Source organism: Aethalodelphis obliquidens, unplaced genomic scaffold (assembly GCF_003676395.1).
Source record: "Aethalodelphis obliquidens isolate GAN/ISIS:26980383/991018 unplaced genomic scaffold, ASM367639v1 scaffold52, whole genome shotgun sequence".
Lineage (NCBI taxonomy): Eukaryota > Metazoa > Chordata > Mammalia > Artiodactyla > Delphinidae > Aethalodelphis > Aethalodelphis obliquidens.
The window spans coordinates 11,500,941-11,518,811 of record NW_020837996.1 but is presented as its reverse complement, the minus strand read 5'-3'; the positions used below and the strand labels follow the sequence as shown (position 1 = coordinate 11,518,811).

The 17,871-nt window shown below is 39.4% G+C and overlaps 1 long non-coding RNA gene across 3 annotated transcripts in view; it reads right to left on the bottom strand.

Moving 5' to 3' along the window:
* LOC113608259 (uncharacterized) overlaps window positions 1-17,871 on the bottom strand; it is a 300,860-nt gene that overhangs the window by 240,197 nt on the left and 42,792 nt on the right. For all 3 annotated transcript variants that reach the window (XR_003428280.1, XR_003428279.1, XR_003428281.1), the window contains exon 2: window positions 5,769-5,910. This is a non-coding gene — a long non-coding RNA (uncharacterized LOC113608259). The remainder of the gene's footprint in view (window positions 1-5,768; window positions 5,911-17,871) is intronic.

The following is a 17,871-nucleotide window of genomic DNA, read 5'->3' as shown; positions in this document are numbered from 1 at the left end:
CACCACGCCTATGAATGTTAAAAACTAATAATGTAAGGACCCAAGTGCTGGAAATTAAAAAAAGAAAGAAAGAAAGAAAGAAATACGTGGCAGTGGTTAAGAGTAGGAACTTGGGAGTCAAAATATTTGGATTTTGGTTCATGTCTTCACCACTTGCTAGCTTTGGGACCTTCAACAATTCCTGTAACTTCTCTGGTCCTCAACTTTCGCACCTATTTAACAAACTTGATAATATCTACCTCATAGTATTGCTTCAAAATTAAAGATAATGAATGTGAAATGTTAACACAATGCCCGGTATACATTAATCATTCAATCAGTGACATCTATAATAGCTGTAATAGTGACAGTAGTAGTAGAATAATCCTGCCTGACTGTAGAATCATAGATGTTCAAACACAGAACAAACTCCAGAGATTTCTTTTATCCGGGGCCCCTCATTTAAGAGGGAAGATAACTGAAGTGTGGAGAGATGAGATGACACTCAGCCTCTCATTGGCAAACTCAGAATCCACTATTCTTTCTTCCACACCTGTCAGATTCAACATTCCTATTCCGAAATAACTAGTGGTTGGTGCTCTTGAATATGCAAAATTAGTGCTGATTTAGGAACCCTTTTTAAAGGACTGCTGAGTGTTAGCTGCCTTCAGTCAGAGGGAGAATATGAGAAAGCCAAATTCTACAAAGAGAAGTTTTCAACCCTCCAATAACCACTCCACCAAGAGTAGAAGCTGAACAAGGACACTTTGGGCTTAAATTCATTTGCCTGTTCTTCCTCCAGTCAAGCTTTTAACCGACCTTTGCTAGAAAATTTCCACCTCGGTCTCCTGGAGTTTAAACCAAGGCCATTAAACATCTCTCGTATATGTTGGAGGGTTTTTTTTTTTTAATGCTCTGGAATTTCTCAGCCCTGGAAATATATACAAAAATAATTTCACAAAGTACTTGGTGTGATTTCTAACAAAAAACATTCTCAAATGCAGATTATTCAAAGACTTGGTGCAGTGAGCGGTGAGCAAACCATGCTCTTATACTGTCCCCTTCTGGTTGATGGCCAAAAGGGACAGACTGTATGGTTTAAGAAACTAGCTCAATTTCATTTTAAATAAAATTCCTCTCTTTTGTAATCACCTTGCCCTAGCCTTGTTGATAGGCAGCTGTAGGTAATTTACTTGCTAGAAATAGTTATATCAGCTGAATAACTCATTAATGTTAAAGTGAAGACAGCTTTTGTGCTTTGGAAGAGTAATAAGTAGGGAAAAATTACTCAGCTGTCTTAGCATCAGGCAGAAGCACTGAAGCAGAGAAGAAACAGAACTTGCTTCTTGGTTGCTGAGAATGGATGGTATGAAATTTCTTCAGATGCCAAGTTTAGCCAAATCACAGGACGATTCCATTAAACATAAGGTAAGCAGCAGGAATATCCACCTGAGCTTTCTTTTTTGATGGGACAGAGGCAAGGAAAGGCCAATTTCTACAATAATGTGGCTAAATAGAGATCAATTTGAGGAATGAATCCTGGCCTCTGAATATCTTCCTAAAACATGAAAAGAAGACTTGAGAGAGGATTTAGGCAGGTATAATTCCTCTTATGCAGATACAGTCTGTTAGTTATGATAAGCTATGCCATAGTGACAAACAACCATAAAATCTCAGAAAGTTTATTTCTCACTCACATAAAATCCACAGGGCTAAGGCGCATTGTCCTTATCACACTGTATAGTAATTGCCCATTTATTTACTTACCATAGCAGACTGCACGGACAGGCCACTCAAGATAGCTATTCCTCTTGCTCTCTGTACATTCTGTACATTCCCTGCTTAACCTACACCTACTCACATGACTATCCAATCCTCTTTATTATAGGGCTTAATCAGTAACTCCCTACATGCTTGCCCCCTGCCCCAGCTTCTGGTTTCCCTGGTAACTGACAAGCCAAACTGACATCAATTCCCCCTATAACTAGTAGCCTCCTTCTCACCCCCCTTCCCCCATCCCCAGTAGCGAAGACTGTTGCCATGTCCTGTCCACCAGCTGCTGTATACAGTGGGTTGTCACTCCAGGACTTTGCTTCAGACTTGTAAGATTCCCTATACAGTAAACAACTGATGTCTTTGTCACTGTCTCTGGGCTCTTTCCTTAGTCTCTCAGCTGAGCAATTACAAGGCTTGCAGGCCCGCGGGATGCAGCCCAACAAGACCATGAACTATCTTCAGGGAGGAACTATGTCTATTCAGGTCTATGCTATATCCCCAATACTTAGCACAATACCTGACATGTAGGTACTCAAGGAATATTTGTTGAATAATGAAAGAATGAAGGGAGAGATGAATGAATGAATCAAACTAAATACCTCTGGGCATCATTTCCAGGAGCTCTGACTTCTCTTTTCGCCCTCTCCATACTTTAGGTACAGACCTAAAGCAAATGCCCATTTTACATTGGGGTAGCATTACTGTGTTCCCCTAGGCCTCTGTCATGGTATCATTCCCATGTAATTGTGCGATGTCTTTTAAAGGTCTTCTTGGTGGGCCCTTGACACACTGGGGATGTGAGTCAACAAGGGTGGGAAGTAAATATTCTTAGCAACCAATCTTTGTAATGCTTGCATTAAGGAGAGGGTGATGGATAGAGCACACAGCCCACTGGAGCCCTTACAGATGGGCTGCTTGGGGAGCCAGTTCACAAAATGGTGCCAGCACAAAGCACTAAAAATTAAAAAGACAGGGTTTCCCTGGTGTCGCAGTGGTGGAGAGTACGCCTGCCGATGCAGGGGACGCGGGTTCGTGCCCCGGTCCGGGAGGATCCCACATGCCGCGAAGCGGCTGGGCCCATGAGCCATGGCCGCTGAGCCTGCGCATCCGGAGCCTGTGTTCCGCAACGGGAGAGGCCACAGCAGTGAGAGGCCCGCGTACGGAAAAAAAAACAAAAAAAAAACAATGCAAGACCCAATGAGATCACAGGGAGAAAGAAAAGGGGGGAAATATCCTAGATAGGAGGAAGATAGGAGAAGAAAATGGCACCTTAAGACGTGATTCTCATCAAAACAAAACATATCCATACGTCTTACCAGCAGTGTAGAAGACCCCAGGAGATTCTTTTCCTTTTGCTTTTCTCTTTTCTTTCCATAGCGTTTCACCATTTTTCACTGACCAAATACTAACTGAAGTAATACTGTGACCAACTATCTTGAATCCCCATCCCTAAAGATCTTACCATTTCTACCTGTTTTTTAGCAAAGACCCTTTTAACCATTACACATTGATGGATACCAAGCTGGCAGCTTTGGCTCTCTAAGTTTCTCAATTCTTTATGTATTTATTGGAGAATTTATAGATTATTATTTTGCACCTAAGGCAAGATAGGGAGTGTGTTTGAAATCACAAAAGGTGCTGGGACATAAAATCTCTGAACCATAAATCCTGCAGTTTAACAAGAATTGCACCCAGGGGTACTGGGTCTGTCTGTATATGAGGTTTTGGATAAAGATCCAGATCTATCGATCATAGCCCCGTTCTTTGTACTTAGAGATTGAGGATCAACTTACAATTTGTGCTGAAATACAGAGCTATTAGCCCAAATTCCTTTCTCCTTCCTGGCCCCCCATGTGCCTGATAGTGCGTCTCCCAGAGAAGGTGCAGTTCCCCACCACCACCCTGTGGTTAGAGGGAGAACTGCACTGTCATTGGGGCTTATATTTGCGTGACCTTTTGCATACTCACATTAGGCAATGATGACTATTTCTGGACTGCAAAATACTAACTGAAGAACAGATAGATTATATAGTGTGGCTTCTAAGTGGTATGTTGCTATGGTTTCCCACTGAAAGAACAGAATTCTCACCATTAGGTTATCTGAAATCTGCAGGATTGCTCCAAAATGTTTCCGCAGAGCAATGGAATGTCCTTTGAACACAACTCCATCTGTATGATCAAATGCAGTCTCAGACTAGCAGGGAACACGATGTGTTCTTTGAAGAATGTCTTCATGGAATGCAGTAGGATTTGCAGGACATGTATAAGGCTAAAACAGGCATTGACCTCTGTTGATAAGGCACCTTTCCTGTATTTATTAACTATATCCCTTATGCCAAAAAGTTATTCAATATGAACCACCTAGGCATGCAAATGGGATGCTTTAAACTCTTCAAAAGCTTCCCACTGCTCTTAAGATAAAATCCAAATCCTTTCTCATGGCCTGTGTTCCTTGTATGGTCAAACTCCGGACTACTTCTCTATCCTCACCTTACCCCACTCTTTCCCCCCAATTCACAATCTGCTACACTCACCTTTTTTTACATCCTTCAAAGCGTCCTCTAAAATGCCAAGCTTTTCCCTGCAGTAGGGTCTATACACACACTATTTCTCTTGCTTGGAATGCTTTTCCCCCATTCCTGGCCTGCCTTAATTCTTACAAATCCTCCAGTTCTCAAATTAATACCACATCCTGAGATACCCATCACCCCAATTTATATTAAGTTCCCATTTATACTCCCTGAGAGGACTCTGCACTATTTCACAGCACACATCAAAATTTGAAATTAATTGTATATTCCTGTGATTGTTTAATATATATCCCCTCCACTAAAATAAAGTCTTGAAGTCATGGATTATGTCTTTTTGGTCTACTATATCCCCAGCACTTATTACAGAACTTGGCATATGGTAGGCATTCAATACTGAATGAATGAATCAGCCCACTGACTTCAATCCCCATTTACTTAGTAATTAGGAGGGAATTCAATGATCCATTGAATGAGTATTAAAACTGGGGAAAATGCAAAGAAATCTTGCCCTCAAGTAGCTTATAAATACAGTAAGGGGAAATACAACAGGGGAGACAAATAGGCATATATAAATGAAACAGCAATTTACATGGGACGTTTCTTGTCTCCTGGAACCCTAATGACAATCACGGTCAATTAATGCCCATACATTGCACACCTCTGAAGGAATTGCTATCCAGTCCAGTAGGAGTCCTTAGGTCATCACGTAACCCCACCCAGGATAAAAGAAGCCCAGAGATTCAATAAGGAAGAGAGAGTATATTTTGAAGGGTGTTTGTGGAAACAGAGTGCTCTGAAACATACGCCCTCTCTCTCCTCAAGCTCCGCGAAGGGTCAGCAGGAGAATCCTTCAGGGAGATTGGGGGGAAATAAATCCAGAGTGTTGGGGTGGGAAGGGCAGGTGGGCACACAGAATGGTTGGTGAGCCAGAGCCATCTTGAGAGAACTCCTGCTTCACGATAAAGGGAACACCAGGAGCGCACTGCCAGTGGGCAGAAGTCAAGGGGATGTCAGTATCCTAAGAGGGCAGCACTTGTCCCTCATGGGGTGCCCAAAGAGTCCTTACAAGTGCCCCATGGTAGGAAGAGCCAGCAGGTTACCCTTGTCATGAAACAAAGCACCAGAAATCAAATTGACCAGCATCAGAGAAGTAACACTTGGCCCTTTCTCTGTAAGTTCAGCGCGTGCGTGCACGTTTGCACACACACACACACACACACACATCCACATACACTCGTACACGCTCTGTGCTCAACTCTAGAAGAGCCATAAGCAGCAGAGTGAATGGAAGGACCAGGTGGAGCAAGCACAACCAAAGAATGAACTATGTTGCCCTTTCCCAGTGGTAGACTAGGGATTCAGCGGTCAGGCCTGCAGGGAAGAGGTTGCTTAGACAGAAACCCTGACTTAGATGAGTGATTAACGTTTCGATTTGGGTTGCACACAAATTCATAATATCTGATAATGAGACTGTTCAAATACCTGAAAGTGTCTGAGATTTGGCGAAGAAATCCTCTCAATTGGGGAAGGTGATCCAAAGAGTCTAGTTGAAGGCAGTGCTTGGAAAATAATGAAGCTGGTTCCTGATTGTACCTTCTCAAGTCCAGTCTCTCCAACAAACCATCTACATAAAACAAAAAACATTAAGTTCAATGAGAAGAGGAAAAATAAAGTACAATAAGATATCTGAGTTGTTGTAATTAGCTCAAACCCTTCTCTGCTTAGAAAAATAACTTACAACCAGTGTTCTAGGAATATTAGGAATAAAAGAATCATACTTGTACTATTACATATGCAAAATATATTCAAATTTTCCCTTCATTCAGAAAAAATTATTCATGAAAAAGATAAATTTCTCATCAACTCTCAGGAAAATTGTGCATCCTGCAACTGTGGATAATTCGATAATTTTTGTGAATATACAATGACAGTATATCACATCTGAACATGTTGCCCTATGCAAAGAACTTCAAAGAACAAATGCCTCTCACTCATCACCACCCTAGGTGGTTGGTAGAGAAAATATCCTCCCATTTTAGCAGCAAAGAATGTCATACCAAAACAGGGGTCTGCAAATTATGACCCACCAGGTAAATTCATCCCACCACCTGTTTTGGTATGGCCCACGGGCTAAGAATGGTTTTTACATTTTTAATTCATTGAAAAAAAATCAAAGAAGAATAATATATATTTCACAACACATGAAAATAATATGAAATTCAAATTTCACTATTCATAAATAAAGTTTTATTGAAACATAGCCAATGCTCATTCATTTACATGTTGCTTATAGCTGCTTCCATGCTACAGTAACAGAAATGAATAGTTGTGGCAGAGATTGTATGGCTGGCAAAGCTTAAAATATTTACTATTTTCCCATTAAGATAAAAGTGTGCTGATCCCTGCTCTAAAAGGTTAAATGGCATCTAATTCCACATGCTTAGTTAGCTGAAAAAAAGTCATAAGACCACTGATTCAGAACATAATCATTTCATCATATTTCCTATATAATAACAATAAATATTGGTAGTCTTTATATGTTTTTATTTTCCCCATCTATTGGGCCACAACATTTTGGGGGGAAATAAAATCTCATAAAACTCATAAAACTTGGAATGCCCTTCCCCCATTCTTGGCCTGCTTTACTTAACTCTTACAAATCCTCCAGGTCTCAGATTAAATATTGCCTCCTGAGATACCCATCAGCCCCTGACAGGACCCTGCACTTCCAGCTTATAGCATTCATCAGTGGAGTGCTGTGAACTGGGCAGGACCTTAGCAATCATATAATCCAGGAGTCAGCAAACTTTCTGTAAAGGGACAAATACAGTTGTCCCTTGGTATCCATGGGGGATTGATTCCAGGAACCTCTGCAATACCAAAATCTGCTTATGCTCAAGTCCCTTACATAAAATGGTGTAGTATTTGTAAATAACCTACACACATCCTCCCAAATACTTTAATCATCTCTAGATTACTTATAATACCTAATACAATGTAAATGCTATGTAAATAGTTGCCAGTATGCAGCAAATTCAAGTTTTGCTTTTTGGAACTTTCTGGAATTTTTTTTAAAAATATTTTCAATCTGTGGTTGGTTGAATTCATGAATGCAGAACCCATGGATATGAAGAGCTGACTACAGTAAACATTTTAGGCTTTTCAGACCATATAGTCTCTACAGCAACTACTCAGTTCTGCCACTGTAGCAAAAAAGCAGCTATTACAGACAATACCTAAATGAATGGGTATGGCTGTATTCCAATAAAACTTTACTTACAAAAAAAAGGAGCTGGCTAGATTTGGCCAGTGAACTGTAGTTTGCCAACACCTGATATAGTCCATACCCTCATCTTAGTGTCATTGGATTTCCCTCCACCCTGGAACTTATTACAGAACCTGACTTACAGCAGACATCTGATAAATTTTGATGAATAAATGAATAACGGCAAGCAAGAAGGAAAGAAGGGAACAATGCAAGGATCACAAGCAAATGTACTCACAGTCCTTGTCTTGAAAGTATTCAAAATATAATTAAGGAGACAAGCTATATACATGTGAAAATGCCTTGTATTACAAAGCAGGATGGTGAGTGACTTAGATATCAAGGACCATCTAAACTCAGAAGAAGACTTCATAGGTAAGGTCAGATTTGAGCTGATTATTGACATTTGTTGCTTGTTTGGATGTTTATTGTTGTTTTGGGGAGGGGAGGTTAGCATTAATCAAATTTGTACAAAGAAAATCACATGTGCAAAAACTCACTATTATAAAAACAAAACATAGATCGTTTTATAGAGCAAGAAATCCTTGAGAGATGCATATAAGCATTACCTAGTCATTTTTATTTTATTTATTTATTTATTTATTTTACTTTTGACTGCACCGCACCGCTTGTGGGATCTTAGTTCCCCAACCAGGGAGTGAACCTGTACCCTCGGCAGTGAAAGTGAGGAGTCTTAACCACTGGACCGCCGGGTCCTACCTAGTCATTTTAATTCTAAGATTTGAGTATGTTAGGTTTTCTTAATACATGGAATATTTTTGTTTGAAGCAACAGAATCCCAAAGTAGTACTTCCCTTAGGCCAGTGGTTTTCAATTTTTAGGTGCCCAAGAATCATCTAGAGAGATTTTAGGTATGCAGATTCCTGAGCCCTGCCTTAGACCTTCTGAACCAAAACCTCTAGGGTAGAACCAAAGGAATTTGAATCTTAAAACTTTCGCCCTCATGTAATTCCTCTGCAATTAGTCTGTGGAGGCTTTTGATGTCATGGAAATTGAACTTCTGTAGCTAATGGTAAAGATGTTATGACTCACGGGAAAGACTGTTCAATAGAGAGTAAATAAATGTCAGTACGTCAAACACTATTGTTTTCTTGCTAATTTTTTCCAAGTGTATATTTTTTCTAGATGCTGATCACCTTACAAGATTTCAAGTTTTTAACTCAGAGATTGTGTTGTTTTATTTTGAAGCCATTTTTATAATCTTGAAAAATCAAACAGTTCCTTAAATATGCAGAATACCATGAATTCAGAGAGTCTCTTTATATTTGGTACCCCAAGTTGCTGACAAGGTCGACTAATGATCATTATCAATGAATTACCAATGGTTGCCAGATACCAACAGGGGGCACAGTATTTAAGAACTTAAAATTTTCATTCTCCGTACTGTCTAGCAAAATGTTCCCTATTGAAAGACATTTTCAACCATCATGTTGGCAAGCCTTGATCACTGAACTGAACTATATTATTAATACGTATGCCTGGCCAGAAGCTCATGAACAAAAAACTCTTCCGCCTTCTTTCCTAAAAAGACCCAATTCTTCATGCTTTAATGTGAAAAGACTTGGAGCCATAATGATAAAAGCTAACTGAGCATTTACTATGGACCAGATACCATAATAAGCACTTTAAATATCAGTATCCATTTGTTGTCATGACGGCCTGTGATGGAGGTTCCATTATCATCCTCATCTTACACATGAGAAAACAGGGTTAACATTCCCAGGTCACATTATATAACAGAGATGAGATCTGGACTTGAGATCATCTGACTCCAAATCCTGTGCTACATGTTTTCACCAAAGTTATGAGATCCTGGTGAACTGGAATGAGCACCGGGCTGAGATCCAAGAGATAAATGTTCTTGTCTCAGCTGTGACATGAAGTAACTGGGTAGATCTAACCGTGATATTTCCCCTCTTTGGGTTTCCAATTCCTCCTCTACAAAGAGTTGTAATTGGACTACTAGATGAATAATAAAATTGCTTCCAAGACTAATATATCATGATATAAGAGCAGCCACTTTGCACAAAAAGAGGACTAGAAAGACAATGGGAGCCATCTGGATGTGAAAATGATGAATGGCAAAAGCTGTTGGAGGGGATAGTCTCAGATTAGCATTCCCTGCCACTGGGTCCACACACCACATTGCCAGTCTCCTGCAAATTGCCCGCAGCTGTGCTGATCTAGAGGCCATTTAGAGTGCAGAACCCTTAACAAATTGTTCAAGGTATTTAGTCTTGGGTTTCCCAGGAGCCCATCTAGCCCCATAAAATTAAATGTCTTGTGATTTGCCAACTTTGCTGTTAGAAGAGCAACAAAGTTTTTTATTGTTGTTGTTTGAACTCAATTATCACTTCGTTCTGGACAGAAAGGATGCTTTTGCAAATTCTTTCTTCAGTAGCTGACTGTGGAGGATTTTCACATCAGTCAAAAAAAAATGAAAACCATCCAAAGAAACAACCATTGTCGATGATGGGAGAAAAGCTATGGTATTCTCGTAATCTACGTGTCTGCTTCCAATTTATAGGGTCATGCTTCCATTACTCCTGCCCCCAATCCATAATGCTCTTCCCAATGCTTCTACAGATTATAGGAAATTATATTCTCATATTACTACTTATTCTTATTTCGAGATCCTACAGAAGCCTTATTCTTACTCATTCTAGCTTCCTATAGCTATTTTTTTCTCTGTCCAATGTTAACTGAATATCTCCCTAAGTATGTCTCCCACAGGGTCGTGTTGGACATAACAACGGAGGGTTCCGTCATGGCAGAGCAAACAGTTATAAATCTAACATTACACATCACTGTTCTTGAATTTCTCCCAGCCATCTTCACCACTGGAAATTTTGCAATGGCCATATTTTGCACTGGAGTCCTGGCCCTTTCATCATGTTGCTTGACCCTCTCCCCATCTCCCTGGTTCCTTAATCCCTTAAGATACCCTCTCAAAAATCATATTCCCATGATGTTTTTATGCATAAAAAGTAGTGTTTGATACTGCCCTCTCCTTCCAGACGATGCCCAGAGCCTATTTCTTCATACTAGCAAAGAACTCTGCCACTAGTGTGATTTATCAAAAAATAACTTGGAGCTCCATCTGCTGTTTCCCAATCTTACTACAAATCTACTACTACTCAAATATAAGTGAGGGTCTATATGACCCAGTCTCACAACATTCAAAGAAGAAAAAAAGTAATTCTGATTCTGATTCTTCAAGTTATTTTTTAAAATAAACCTACTGCACCACATCTTAAAATTCTTCTCACATTTCTCTCCACCCCCAACTTTCATGGTAACTGCCCCAAATTGTTCTCCTCATTCTTCATTCTTCATTTTCTGGAAAAAAAAATGTTTTAATTACCCAACATTCCTATCATCACAGACACTTCTGTTTTCTTGTTCCTCTCCTGAATTCTCTTTTGTACTAGCATTTTGGGTGGGCATTTTTGCACTTCGCAATACCTCTTAGCTCTTTCTGAAACAACTCCCTCCCCATCCCTGGTTCACTGACTGGTCTGATCAGCACAATAGATAAAAGGAGAGGAGGTAGCCGTGGGCAGGCACGAAATCTTCAGGTTCAGGTAAGGGGAAAGGAAAAAATGTGATACTCATGCATCATGAATTTTTGCCCCTTTTATAAATAAATTAAAATTTATTAACAAATGAAAACAAGACAACAAATGCAGCTGAATCGTGCGGTGACAATGGTCATGCCTGGAGTTCTTAGGACTTAAAAGAGATAACATGCCAAAAACAAATTAAAGTTCTTTTTGACACAGTAAAAGACTTGACTAAAAAGAGGTTTAACCTGAGAACTGTACCTGAAAAATGACAGCTGTGAATGGATTTGAATTCAACAACAGCTATTAAAGGGAACCAAAAACAACTATATGCTACAAATACAAAAGAATCTTTTGAACGGTGTATTTGTAGCTTTAGGCAATATTCAGGCAACAGAATAAAACAGGACCCAGTGTAATGAAATCCAGTCCAACTGAGTGTTGACAACAGAATGCAAATCGAGAGAGCTGCGGAATCAGTTAAGCTTCATTGATTGCAAACAACAGAAAAGATCCTAACTTAATCAAAATATAATGTCATTATAAAAAAATGAAGGAATGGGGGCTTTCCTGGTGGCACAGTGGTTGAGAGTCCGCCTGCCGATGCAGGGGACACGGGTTCGTGCCCCGGTCTGGGAAGATCCCACATGCTGGTCCCCTGAGCCACGGCCCCTGAGCCTGCGCGTCCGGAGCCTGTGCTCCGCAACGGGAGAAGCCACGACAGTGAGAGGCCCGCGTACGGCAAAAAAAAAAAAAAAAAAAATGAAGGAATGCACAGAATGGAGTAAAGAGTGTAATTCTGGCCATCTCACTTTCCTGCTGGAAATGCTTAAGTGGATTTCTTTTAACTGTAATTAAGATCAAGACCAAACCATTAATAGTGCCTATACACTGTGCATGGCCCAGCCCTTCCTGCCTCTCCAGCAGTTTATTTCATCTCTCTCCCTTAATCTCTAAATTCTACTCACCCTGACCACCTCATGGTTTCGCTTTTACCATATTGTTTTATAGCCACAGGGCCTCTGCACATATTCTTCCCTCTCAATAGATGCTTTTCCTCTTTCCACCCCTCCATCAACTAATTTTCATGTACTCATCTTGCAGGCAAAAGCTCAAACTGCACTTCTCAGGTAAGAGAGTTTGGGGCTGGATACATAAATGAAAATCCAAATAAAACAACAAAACAAGATTGTTAACTCCAGCAGAAAAGACTTTGTAAGAAAAGAAGAACAATTACTGTATACTTCATGACTAAGGCATGAATAATATTTACAGACAACAATCATATTGCCAAACACTGAACTCTCTAACCAGAATTATGATATAACTGTTTTGGGTGGGAGAGGGGTCAGGAGAATGATTACATTTGTAAAGGGGGAGAACGATGGGGGGAGGGGAGAGAGGGAGCTATATCTTTATCTTTCATAGCACAAAAGTTGCCATAAAAGTGCCTAAAACTGGAAAGTCAAGATAGAAAACAAAAGCGTTATTTACAATTGTGAAGAAGTAACTGGAAGAGTTCGAAGTATTTGTCTCTGGAGGATTGGGGCGAAGGTGAATCAGGAAATAGAGTTAAAAGATATAATGGCTGTCTTTAAAATAATTCTAGAGTAATTTTTTATTCTTAAAACCAGGTATATGTATAACTTTAATTTTTAAATGACAGTATTTTTAAAAAGTAGTAAATGTGCTAATGGGAAACTAAAATATGCAAGATACAATGAAGACTGGAGTGAACCTAATGCATGCTGTAAAAACTTGTGCATCTCCTAGAAATGGGCCAACAATTTGATTTTCTCTAATAATGTATTGAAAGAACTTTTAGCCAAAAGTCATGTTCTCAGAAAAATATGTCTCTATGATTGCAGTTAGCACCTTGTGTCTAAAAAAAAAGTCCTCCTTTAAAATTACTCATTGGTGTGTTTTGTGTTTGGTAATTGCAATCATTGTTGTTTTTGTTGTGGTCATCCATTTACAGTGCTTGGTGTCAGTTGATTTATCTGTTGTAAAAATAAAATACAGTGTGTGTGTGTGTGGAAAAAAAAATTACTCATTGGTAAGCTACTGGTAGAGCTTTTAGAAGTGGTAGGTCTCTGGGAAAGGTTTATCTAGAATTCTCTAAAATGCATCATGACCACAAGTGACATTTTCTTCAAGATAAAAAATAATGTTTGATGGTCCATGTATGTTGTAAGGCAATTATTTCTGATATGAATAATAATAATAAGGTCATGTTTTGTACCAGAGAATGCATAAGCTTGAGAATTAAGGAACTAGCTTTGGATGTCCTGTCCAATATAGTGGTCATCAGCCACATGGGGTACTGAATACCTGCAATGTTGCTAGTGTGAATTGAGACGTTCTGTATATGTGAATATACGAGTGGCTACTAGGAAACTTAACATCATGTCTGTGGTTTGCACTGTATTTCTGTTGGACAATGCTGCTCCAGGCTTAGTGCTTTCATTTCATAGTGCTAGTGGTGTTACTGCAAGTCACTTAAATTCACTGGGCTTCAGTTTTCTTACGTATAACATGGGGGGTTAGACAGAAGTCCTGTAAAGTCTCTTCTCAGAAATTTTATAAAGCTAGCATCCTAAAATATGATGGAGACTAATGGATTCTGGACTTGAAAAGTCAGCAGGTGGTTCCTTCTGATGGTCCACCCCCACCATGCTGTACTGTCCTCCCTGCCACCATCAACCTAATCCAGACATCTTTACCAAATGCTGCTTTCACCAGTCACCAATGCATGTCCTATGCAGAATGCTTTACAATTACTTCATCACATCTTAATTCCTACATGATGAAATCAGTGTTATTACCCTGTTTCACATATGAAGAAAAAAATCTTGCAGAGGTTAGGTGACTTTGACAGGCGTCAGAGTCAGAATCTGGAGGAGTCACAATACACATCCCTCTGAACCCAACACCTGATCTCTTCGTCCGTGTGCTCCACTCCCCTTTACAGAAACCAAACGGGGGTTTTTTTGGAACCTAAATGATAAACCCAACTTTTTGAGTCAGTACGCCTCTCCTGCATTATTTTCCATCCCTGGATCCTCAGCCCTTGAAAAAGATAGTTAATGAACAACATGTGACATAATATTCTGAACTTCCATGTCACTTGGTTTAAAATGAAGATCACACTTTAAGGTATGCCTGTAAAACGATGTGAAGTGGTTGGGTTTTTAAGAATAAATATCACCAAAAAAATTCATATGACTATTGTCCCCTTCAGATGAATTACTTTGAATACTTATTCCAACATCACTGTCAACTCAAAAACAATTAACCTCCTTTATAATCCTCAGAACTAATATATTCCTTTAAATGTCTGTGGCACAAATGTTGTCTCTTTCTTAAAGTATTGTTTATGTTGTGCCAGAGAACAAGATATCAAAAGGCCAACCTGACTCAAGAGCCAATCTTGAATAGACTCCTAGTAGCCTAAGATGGGACAATTTGAGTATCAAAAAGGAATAATAATAGTATCTGATTAAAATAGAGCAAATATTTGAAAAAAACATACTGGAAAATAAACCTCATTTTCATAACAGGAATTGGCTATATCACCAACCCATTACTTTAAAAACTGACAAATAAAGGGAATAAATTGAGTACTTAGGCCAGCTTTCCTGTATGAGCTATATTTCAGCAAAGCCAATAGTTGCTGAGGAAAGTCTTTTACAGAACATTTCTAGCCAATAAGTGCAGCAAGTATAGTAAAATTAGAAAGTCAACATTCTGCAACCTCTAATAAAATAATGGATCAGGGCAATAATCATCATAGGTGCTAAGACCACTAGGTGAAATTTGATAAGGAACTTTATAAGGAAGAAATCAGGCTGACACCATCTGAAAATGGAACATCCAAAGTTATGCCTCCTCATGTGATGCAACAAAAAGTACAAAGCACTTGCTTCAAAAAAAAAAAGAGGGCGGGCTTCCCTGGTGGCGCAGTGGTTGAGAGTCCGCCTGCCGATGCAGGGGACACGGGTTCGTGCCCCGGTCTGGGAGGATCCCACATGCCGCAGAGCGGCTGGGCCCGTGAGCCATGGCCGCTGGGCCTGTGCGTCTGGAGCCTGTGCTCCGCAACGGGAGAGGCCACAGCAGTGAGAGGCCCGCGTACCGAAAAAAAAAAAAAAAAAAAAAAAAAAAATCCAAAAAAAGAGGGCTTCCCTGGTGGCGCAGTGGTTGGGGGTCTGCCTGCCGATGCGGGAAGCGCGGGTTCGTTCCCCAGTCCGGGAGGATCCCGCGTGCCGCAGAGCGGCTGGGCCCGTGAGCCATGGCCGCTGAGCCTGCGCATCCGGAGCCTGTGCTCCGCAACGGGAGAGGCTACAACAGTGAGAGGCCCGCCTACCGCAAAAAAAATAAAATAAAATAAGGAGGCTAGCAAAAAAGTTAAACACCAGAAGAAACCAATCAGCCACATTCAGAATCCAGCACATTCTTCAGGATAATTAACTTGGTTTACTCAATAAACAGTAGCATTTTTTAACAAGAAAAGGAGAGACCATTATAAATTAAAAGAGTTAAAAATATAAAAACCAAATGTGATGTGCACACTTTGTTTGGACCCTGATTCGAATAAACTAACTCTAAAAACCACTTTTGAAATAATCAAGGAAACTTGGACTGGGTATTAGATAATGTTAAGAAATTGTTAATTTTGTTAGGTATGGCATTGATTTGTGTTTTAAAAAAAAATGCCCTTATATGTCAGACATATGTGTATAATGTGCATAATAAACTAGTAACTCTAGTTAGATGACAGGATAGTTGGGATTTTCTTTAAAGGCTGAAATATACCAGCAAAAACACTATCACCATCACCAGTAGTAGTAGTAGTAGCAATAGTAGTAGTAGTAGTAGGGATGGGAAATAATATAAGACTGGGCTTCCCTGGTGGTGCAGTGGTCAAGAATCCACCTGCCAGTGCAGGGGACACAGGTTTGAGCCCTGGTCCGGGAAGATCCCACATGCTGTAGAGCAACTAAGCCCATGCACCACAACTACTGAGCCTGCACTCTAGAGCCCACGAGCCACAACCACTGAGCCCACGTGCCACAACTACTGGAGCCCGTGTGCCCAGAGCCCGTGCTCCACAACAAGAGTAGCCACCGCAATGAGAAGCCTGTGCACTGCAACGAAGAGCAGCCCCCACTTGCAGCAACTAGAGAAAGCCCACACGCAGCAACGAAGACCCAACGCAGGCAAAAATAAAAAATAAACAAAATAAATCTAAAAAAAATAATAATATAAGACTAACAAAATGTTTTATAATATGGAAACTGAATAATAGGTACACTAGGGTTCATTATATTTTTCTCTGTACTTCTGTATATGTTTGAAATTTTCCATAATAAAAATAATTTAAGCCTCAAATAATTTGGAAGCAAGTCTCATGAGTGAGGTGTTGATTCAAATGTATTATTCCATTTTGGTTGAAAACTATGTTTGTCTCTACCACAATGAGTGGTTTTCTTGTGTGTTTCTGAAGGCAATTTCATAAGAGGATAACTGGGTTTTAATTATCATTCTGGGTGAACTTGAGCAACTTAGCCTCCACATAGCTTGCTTTCCTTATCAGTCAACTAAGAATGACTTGATCACCAAGGTCTTTTCCAGCACTATTCTAGAGCTGTTTCACTCTCTAATAGGATAATTGGATAAGGGAACGGCCTTTAATGTAATAATAATCATTTGATTGTATAAGTATTCAGTTTTTAAAGTAATTTTTAAAACAGCTTCATTACCTGTAATGACTGTATTTAATATTCGACCACAGTGATTATACAAGGTCAGAAATGTCCAAAGGCAACCAATTCTATGAACAATATCTTATGAGGAAACTGCTTTAATTTGTACTTTTCCAGTAAGAGTGAACCCATAACTCCTAGAAATTCTTACCTGCTAATAATAATCCGATCATGATTGTCTACATGGCTCAAATCACCAGACAAGAGCTTAATTTACTACAATGAATGGACTGGTTGCCCCATCACATAGCAAAGATTCTTCAAAATAGTAATCTGATTCTGCATAGAATAAAAGAAACATTTGGAGGTCTCATACTCTTCAAACGGTTTGTACTGATGACTCGTAGATGACCTTGTGGATCAAATATTACCAACTGAACCAGCCATTACACCCACACCTTCCAGAGACACAGAAGTGAAATGAGGCCAGCAGGATCATCCAGTGTGAGGTTTGTTTTTTTGTTTTTGATTCTTTTTTTTTTTTTCATTCTCAGTCCATTACTTTCTACAAAACTCCATTCTATACTCTTACTTCCTAGGAACATTTCCAGTTCAGGATCAAACAGATCACTCATTAAGAGTAATGTTTCCATACCTTTCTTTTGATAATTTTAACTTAATTCAATTGCTAAGTTGCCACTGCATAATTTGATTCTTAAACTATTTTTATAAGGCAGAGAAGAGAGATTTTTCATATTCAATATTGTCCCTCTTAAGTTGACTTTAAAACTCCAAGTTACAGCTTTTCAACAAGAGAGAAAACATAACTTACAATCAGTAAAATAATTCAATATTTATATCGGAACATGGTAGGTATAATTAACTAATTAGGTTTAAACCTGAAATATTTGAGTGATGGCTACTTAACTTAAAAAATAAAATTGTTTATTACTCAATATGAGTACTTGTTTTCTTAATTGCAAATAAAGAACCAACCTGTCAATAATTTTACTGTTAAAAGATGTCAGACTTGG